This window comes from Muntiacus reevesi, chromosome 21, assembly GCF_963930625.1.
Source record: "Muntiacus reevesi chromosome 21, mMunRee1.1, whole genome shotgun sequence".
Taxonomy (NCBI): domain Eukaryota; kingdom Metazoa; phylum Chordata; class Mammalia; order Artiodactyla; family Cervidae; genus Muntiacus; species Muntiacus reevesi.
Window position 1 is genome coordinate 35,697,256 of NC_089269.1, and position 8,893 is coordinate 35,706,148.

General features: G+C 34.8%; 1 non-coding gene across 1 annotated transcript; it reads right to left on the bottom strand.

The window, feature by feature from the left end:
• Positions 1-2,427: 2,427 nt before the first annotated feature.
• Positions 2,428-2,534, bottom strand: LOC136152562 (U6 spliceosomal RNA). The gene has a single exon (XR_010660238.1). It is a non-coding gene; the product is annotated as a U6 spliceosomal RNA (small nuclear RNA).
• Between the last annotated feature and the right edge of the window lie 6,359 nt (positions 2,535-8,893).

The window sequence follows — 8,893 nt, forward strand, 5'->3', positions numbered from 1 at the left end:
GCTTTGTTTGTAGTGATGCTTTCTAAGACCCACTTGACTTCACATTCCAGGATGTCTGGCTCTACGTGAGTGATCACACCATCTGATTATCTGGGCCATGAAGATCTTTTTGGTATAGTTCTTCTGTGTATTCTTGTTACCTCTTCTTAATATCTTCTGCTTCTGTTAGGTCCCTACTATTTCTGTCCTTTATTGAGCCTATCTTTGCATGAAATGTTCCCTTCATTTCTAATTTTCTTGAAGAGATCTCTAGTCTTTCTCTAATTATCTTGAAGAGATCTCTAGTCTTACTCTATTTCTTTGCACTGATCACTGAGGAAGGCTTTCTTATCTCTCCTTGCTATTCTTTGGAACTCTGTTTCAAATGGGGTTATCTTTCCTTTTCTCCTTTGCTTTTTGCTTCTCTTCTTTTCACAGCTATTTTAAGGCCTCCTCAGAGGCTTTATACCATCATTATAGTATTCTCAAATTACTTTTTCTCTGCCTCTGATGCTCATGCATCCTCCTTACAAGCACTGTTTGAATTATATTGACCCCAATGTGATAATGGATGATACACTTCCCATCTCAAGATAATTCAATCAACTCTGTAAAAATCTTAATCACATAAATTAGCAATTTTACTGGTTTGGGACATTAGGATGTGGATGGACATCTTTGAGAGGGCCATTACTCTGCCTAATCCACATATATAATTACAAAGAAAGACCCCAATATTCATTCTAGACAACATGGAATCATTACTCCAACATAAAGAAAGGCATTGAAACTTGTTGGAGAAACATAAAGAATAAACATGTCAGACGTGATGAGGTTAGAGAATTTTTAGTTTATTCATTTTTAGACCACTAAAAATGTCAAATCATTAAGTTCTGTACTTATGTATATGATTGTGGCTATTTGAAGCTTTTGTTTATGCTCCTAAAATACAAACTTAAGGCTCATTCTACACTTTGACATATATTTCAGATAAATAGTAAAGAGATTTGGTTAGAGAGAATTCATTTTTTCTTAATAGCCATGCTGCTTATATTCATTAGTGAGTGACAAAACAGATTTTGATTCAGTAACATTTCCAATTTGCATAAAGCTTACATTTTTCATCTTTGACTTTAGGTAAGTATGCCCATATTATTAAGTTTGGAATGTAATAGATGTCAAATTGTCCATAGAATGCCTATGGAGTAAATTGTTTAGAAAAATTTAATCCGTCAAAGTAATGTTTTTGCATGAGATCAACAGTCATACTTGAAGACTCTTATCTCCATGGGTCATTGCTAAGATTATGAAGGAGTAGGTACAGTTGAGAGGACAAAGATGAAGAAGTGGATTTCTCCATGTAACAGGATAATATTCGGATATGTGGATTTGTGTTACAGTATGTGTGTATTTTTCTCACACTCCTAAGGACTATTAGTTAGTCTACGAATACTATAATCTTAAAATTCTTTTCTTTTCTCATTTTACATACCTAATATGTTGCATTTTTCTCTGTCCTTGGATAGAATAGAGCAAGAGAAAAGACTTTGAGTGCCAGCAAAGTTGAAAATTAAAATGAATAACAACTAAGATGAGTAAGTTCTTGTTCAGTGAGGCCAGAACACAGATTCCACACTAGTGTCTAGCACAAAATAAAAGACTTCAAAAGAATGAGAGGGTGGTGCACCCAATCCTCTAAAGATCCGAGTCTTATCACAGGTGTCCAGCCTCCAACTCAGTATGAAAGTAGCAGAACCAATTCTAGTCAAAGGAGTTCTGTGGTCCAGGATGAAGTGATGTGTCATTGGTAACTGGAGTTGTCTGATGAGCGCTAAGAGTAGAGTTCAGTTGCCCATACCCTTGAATGCATACATTAATATGCACTTTTTATTTTGATACTGGGAACCTATGCATATATTTCTACTGTGACAGTCTGAAGTTTACAATTTTTGTCCCCTTAAAATTAAATAAGGAAATTAAATATTCTACTTGAGTTCTGGGTGTTATAATTTTTATCATCTGCTTAAGCATAGCAGTGAAAATTTATTACAAGAATTACTCAGTCTATTCTTATTTGGGACTGATATTGCCCATTCACAATTTTCTCCTTATATAATCTGTAAGACTTCTTACAGGACAAATCTCATTACTGTCTTCAACTTGCCATGGCTTTGCTCATACACCACTACTCATGAAGTCAGTCTTTCAAAATGTCTTTCTCACCCTCTTCATATGATCTAAATTAAGTCCATAAATGAAGGAGTTTGGCAAATATTTTATGAATAACTTTGTTGATACTATTCTAAAGTATCTGGTATTACATTAAAGTAATCTTGAGAATGTATGGAGAATTTCTCCACTTTTTCCCTCTAACCCCTCTACCCACATACACACAGTGCAATGAAGTCTAAATAGAAGCAAAAACTTCTAAAATCCCATTTTTAAAAAAAAAATATGGAACACTTGAGGTATTTCCGTGTCATCCTTGTGCAGGGGTCATGCTAATCTTCTCTATATCATTCCAATTTTAGTATATGTGTTGCTGAAGTGAGCACTAAAAATCATTGAATTTTTAAGTGGAAAATCATGACATGATCTCCTAGTCACACTGAAAATTACCAAATTTTATTCCAAAAGTGTTACTTATTCCACACACTAATAAACAGTGACTGAACCAAACCTGATAGAAAGATAGATAAATAGATAAATGATTGACAGGATGTTCAGTTCAGTCGCTCAGTCATGTCTGACTCTTTACAACTCCATGGACTACAGCAAGCCAGGCTTCCCTGTCCATCACCAACTCTCGGAGCTTGCTGAAACTTATGTTGATTGGGTCAGTGATGCCATCCAACCATCTCATCCTGTCATCCCCTTCTCCTCCTGCCCTCCATATTTCCCAGCATGGACTGGTTGGATCTCCTTGCAATCAAAGGGACTCTTAAGAGTGTTCTCCAACACCACAGTTCAAAAGCACCAATTCTCCAGTGTTCAGCTTTCTTTATAGTCCAACTCTCTACTAGAGTCCAACATAACTACTAGAAAAACCGTAGCTTTGACTAGATGGACTTTTGTTGGAAAAATAATGTCTCTGCTTTTTAATATGCTATCTAGATTGGTCATAACTTTTCTTCCAAGGAAAAGCATCTTAATTTCATGTCTGCAGTCACCATCTGCAGTGATTTTCAGTTCAGTTCAGTCAGTACACTGAGAAAGAATTCTGTAAATATGACTAAATGTTCCCAAAATATAAATAAGTTGATTTCATAAATTAATATAAATTATATGAAGACTTTTAATTTAAAATAAACATGCAAAATAGTGAGGTATTAAAAATAGGTACAAATTTACACAAGATATAAATATAGGCAGACTTGCCTATAAGGTTCGACAATGCAAATTTAAAAAAAAATGTCTACCTGTAGATGGGTAAACAATGGAAACAGTGAGAGACTTTATTTTGGTGGGGGGGGCTCTAAAATCACTGCAAGGAAATCCAGCCAGTCCATCCTAAAGGAGATGAGTCCTGTGTGTTCATTGGAAAGATTAATACTGAAGCTGAAACTCCAATACTTTGGCCACACCATGCGAAGAGTTGACTCATTGGAAAAGACCCTGATGCTGGGAGGGATTGGGGGCAGGAGGAGTAGGGGATGACAGAGGATGAGATGGCTGGATGGCATCACTGACTCAATAGACATGAGTTTGAGTAAACTCTGAGAGTTGGTGATGGACAGGGAGGCCTGCCCTGCTGCAATTCACGGGGTCGCAAAGAGTCGGACATGACTGAGCAAATGAACTGAACCATCTTTCATGTACCTCGTCGCTGTCTATATGTCTTCTTTGGAGAAATGTCTATTTAGATCTTCTGCCCACTTTTTAAGAACACTAATCCTATTACGGCTCCCTATACTTATGACCTCTTCTAAATCTCATCACACTAGATATTAGGGCTTCACGATACAAATTTTGGGGAAAACAATCCAGACTATAGTACGTTTGTTGATATAATCAATATAATACATATCTCCATTTATCTCTGTTTAATGTTTTAAATTTTTTATATGTTACTCTTTCAAAATGCTTTGGGTACAAATGGAAGGCTACTTTTTCAAATAAGACATATTTAAAAAAATCATTTTTGAACAATTACAGAAAAAAGCTCTTAATGACCCAGATAACCACAATGGTGTAATCACTTATCTAGAGCCAGACATCCTAGAGTGTGAAGTCAACTGGGCCTTAGGAAGCATTACTAGGAACAAAGCTAGTAGAGGTGATGGAATTCCAGCTGAACTATTTCAAATAAAAGATTATGCTGGTAAAGGGCTGCACTGAATATGCCAGCAAGTTTGGAAAACTCAGCAGTAGCCCCAGAATTAGAAAAGGTCAGTTTTCATTCCAATCACATAGAAAGGCAATGCTAAAGAATGTTCACACTACTGCACAATTGGACTCCTTTCATATGCTAGCATGGTAATGCTCAAAATCCTTCAAACCAGACTTTAACAGTATGTGAACCTAGAATTTCCAGATGCACAACCTGGATTTAAAGAGAGGAATCAGAAATCAAATTGACTACATCTGTTAGATCATGGAAAAAGCGAGAGAGTTTCAGAAAAGCATCTATTTCTGCTTTATTGACTAAGCCAAAGACTTTGACTATATGGATCACAACAAACTGTGGAAATTCTTAAATAGATGGGAATACCAGACCACCTTATCTGCTTCTTGAGAAATCGAAATGCAGGTCAAAAAGTAACAGGTAGAACTGGACATGAAGCAATCAACTGGTTCCAAATTGGGAAAGCAGGACATCAAGGCTGTATATTGTCATGCTGCATTTTTAACTTACATGCAGAGTACATCAGGTGAAATGCTGGGCTGGGTGAATCATAAACTGGAATAAAGATTGCTGGGAGAAATATTAATAATCTCAGATATGCAGATGACACCACCCTTATGGCAGAGAGCAAAGAGGGAGCCTCTTGAAAAGGGGAAAGAGGAGAGTGAAAAAGCTATTCAAAATAGTACAAACTGCACCTCAGATAAGTTTCTTGGTTCTTTCTATTCCCTTAAATCTCCTTCTGTTGAGTCATGCTCCTTGTTTTCCTTTATGATTGACAGAAGTTAACTCAATTAGTAATAAAATTAAATTAGAGTATTTTACAAGTCAACATCCTATTTATATTTTATAGAATATCTCACAAGTTAAGTTTCTGTTTTAGATGTTTCAATTCATAGGCTACTTGTATTAAAACAACCAGATAGATATAAATATGTGTGTATATATACATGTGTTTGTGTTCTATATATGTATATATAAATATATACAACATAAGTAAGATATATATGTATACTCATATTTATAGTATATATATTTATTTATAGGATGAAGTTCAATATGAATATTTTAAAGTTATCTTGAATGTAGCCATAAAAGTTTAAGGTGAGTCCAAAAAAAATGATGATGTACAAGTGTTATTTTTTCAAACATATAACATCATGCCTCTGGCTTTTATTTTGTTCAGATGAGAAAACGTAAACATACCTGTACATATTTTTTGGTACAGCTTTCATTGAACTAGAAAAAACAAATGTGCGTTGAGTCATTTATGAGTTACTAATGGCAGCTTTTTTATTTTTTTTGCTTTATTGAGTCTCAGTTCTGAAAACATAAGATTTACTAGTTGCTAATTTCTTAAGTCAGAGAATTTGGAAAAACTGCCAATTTAGTTGTGATTTATGTATCAAAAATTAGTACTGGTATTTGTGGTGGTTATATATATGCATGCACACACATATATACATACATGTATATATACATACATATATGCACACACACACGTGTGTGTGTGTGTGTGTGTGTGTGTGTGTGTGTTCAGTCACTCACTTGTGTCCAGCTAGTTGTAACCCCATGGACTGTAGCCCACCAGTCTCCTTTGTCCATGGGATTTTCCAATCAAGAAAATCTGGAGTGGGTTGCCATTTCCTCATCATATGTGTGTGTGTGTGTGTGTGTGTGTGTGTGTATGTCAGGAAGCATTTAGCAGGAGGCTTCCTGTGTGCTGTTTTGGATCTGTCAGGAATCCTCTGGTCCTTATTAACTCCTGAATATTCAGGAATTAAGAGGAGAGGCACGCCTTTCCCGAGGCTGAGGAATCCAGGCATGTCCTTCATTAGTTTTTCATTATGGTGATAAGTACCCTCTTCCTTCTTATGAACTATAGGGTAAAAAGTGATTGTTTTCAACTCTTTCTTTAACAGGGATCACTTTATGTTTTGTAAATCTGGAATTTTAATCTTTATCTTTCCTGAGAATAACTACCTTGTAAGACAGTATATATGCCCACATCATGTTGATTAAAATACCTTTGCTCCATCAGAGCTTGGGTCCCCATGTCTTTCTCTCTCTCTCTCTCTCTCTCTCTCTCGCTCTCTCTCTCTCTCTCTCTCTCTATATATATATATATATATATATATATATATATACATATATGTATATTTATTTCTGGCTGATTCCCTGGAGTGTGAGAGCTTGGCTGCATAACCCAGGGAATATTAGCCTCTTTCCTTCTTTCACTTTCTCATCATTGACTCCAGACCACCAGGTTCCGGTCTAATAAAGGACCAACATATATATATATATATGTATATATATACATATATATATATATATACACGTATATATATACTTAGAGAAGTCAATATTAGCCTAATAATGATATCACTTTCACTTGGCAATGTTTTTGGAATAGGCTAGCCCAAGGGAGTGCCTCATTATAGGGAAATATATGAGAAAGCCACTCATTCCTTTAAGATCATGAGAAATAGAAATTTTTTTGAAATCTATGTTATGTGAACTCAAGTCTTAGGTAAGCACAGCTTTAAATAATATATCATGATGCTATTAATAATGAAAACAACATAGCAACTGAGTTTGTCAGCAAATTTCTTCCCATATAATCCCTATAGACATATGAGACCTGGATTTGTTGTTGCAAGAAGCAGGTGTTAGAATTATAGAGTTACTCAGAGCATCAACAGAAGGTTAAGGAGAGAGCACTGGGTGAAATTTATAAAAAATCTTATAAGCAGCTAGCAGATGATTCTTACAATTCCTTCTGCTCTTCTCTTCCATTTTCCACTGTGATTGCAGCAGCTTAATTGTGGTCGAGACAGACCATCAAGCAAGGGTACCATCAAAAGCAACATGAGATCCTTTTAAAAATGTCTCAACTGTGAAAGAAACATTCCTCCTGAAAATCTACAGATTTTTACCCCTAAAGCTTCCAGATTTTGATTGCTTTACTCCTATAAGTGCCATGGAGAGCAAGAATATAAATAGCAAAATTTGCTGTGGACTTTGTATCCACCTATAGATCTATGCATTCTAAATCCCTACTTCTTATTTAAGACCAATATTTCTGTTTTCAAAACATATATCAGGAACAGATATAATATATACTTTCAAAAGATAATGTATTTAATAACTACCTTTTTTGAAGTAAAATTTCAACTCAATTTCCCATACATTATATAGAATTATATAGCTATTATTTTTATTGTTCTTGAGAGGTTTTCTTCTTTTTCCCCCCTCTTTTTCTATCACTGGCTACAGCTGCCTTTCTATTTTAAGTCTGTCTGACATCTATTTTTATCACATTTTGTGCAGATATAAATATTAGAAAATTTTACTTGCCAACAACCATAAAATAAATCCCCTCAAATATATTTTATAACATTTATGTTAATTAGAAAATATATTTCGCTGGTCATCTAAAAATATATTTCATAACTAACAACATTAATTTTATCACATAAAGTGAAAGTCACTCAGTCATGTCCAACTCTTTGTGACCCCGTGGACTGTATAGTCCATGGAATTCTTCAGGCCAGAATACTGGAGTGGGTAGCCTTTCACTTCTCCAGGGGATTTTCCAACCCAGGGATCGAACCCAGGTTTCCCACATTGCAGGCGGATTCTTTAGCAACTGAGTTATGAGGGAAGCCCCCTTTTTCACATAAACTGTGATAAAATAAACATCATTTAGACTGTATTCTTAAATGATTAGACTTGGGAACAAACTCTTCATGAGGGATAGTATGAATGGTGTGTAAAAGCATTTTTTTTCAGGAGATAGAGTGAACAGATTTAATTTCTATCATTTGAAATGGCAATTTATAAATGTCACTTAATCTATTCAGTTTCTTTAGATGCAAAATGAATAAAAAATGTACAATAGGACCTTTTTGAGAATTAAATGAGTTATTAAGTGAAAAGTATTTATGACAGAATCATGGTCCATGTAACTAACCAAAAATATTGAGTATATATGTGTATGTGTGTGCATATGTGTATATATACACATACATTAGTTTGATAGCATACTATACATTTTTAATTGAGCCAAATAATTTGATAATGTGAAACATCAATAATACATTTATGTTAATTTACAATATAGAAAATCTGTATATTTCTCATATAAAGCATCTTTTAAAGGCTTCATATATATGTATATAAATCCAATATTTTGGCCTCACACTGCTTCAATATGTATTTTCCGCTATAATGTTCTAATGGAAAGATCCAATAAATTTTTATCAGTTCTTGCTCTCAATACGTTGTGGGACACAGACTCAAATAGAATTATGGTATATAAATTATGTTTATTTCAGAAAAACAGAAATGGTTCTAGTTATTTCAAAGAGCATACATTTATTACAGGGACTTAATTGCATATGACCAACAGAAGGGCTGTCAAAGTATTTGGTGAAAGAGGCCTTTATCAGCCTTCAGAAAACCTGGAAGGACAGGGCTCTGACCCCTGATAACCAATGGTTTGTAGACAGAGTGGGCCATTCTCAGGATGAGAGGCAGACTCTCCCGGCAAATACCCGTAACTGTGAT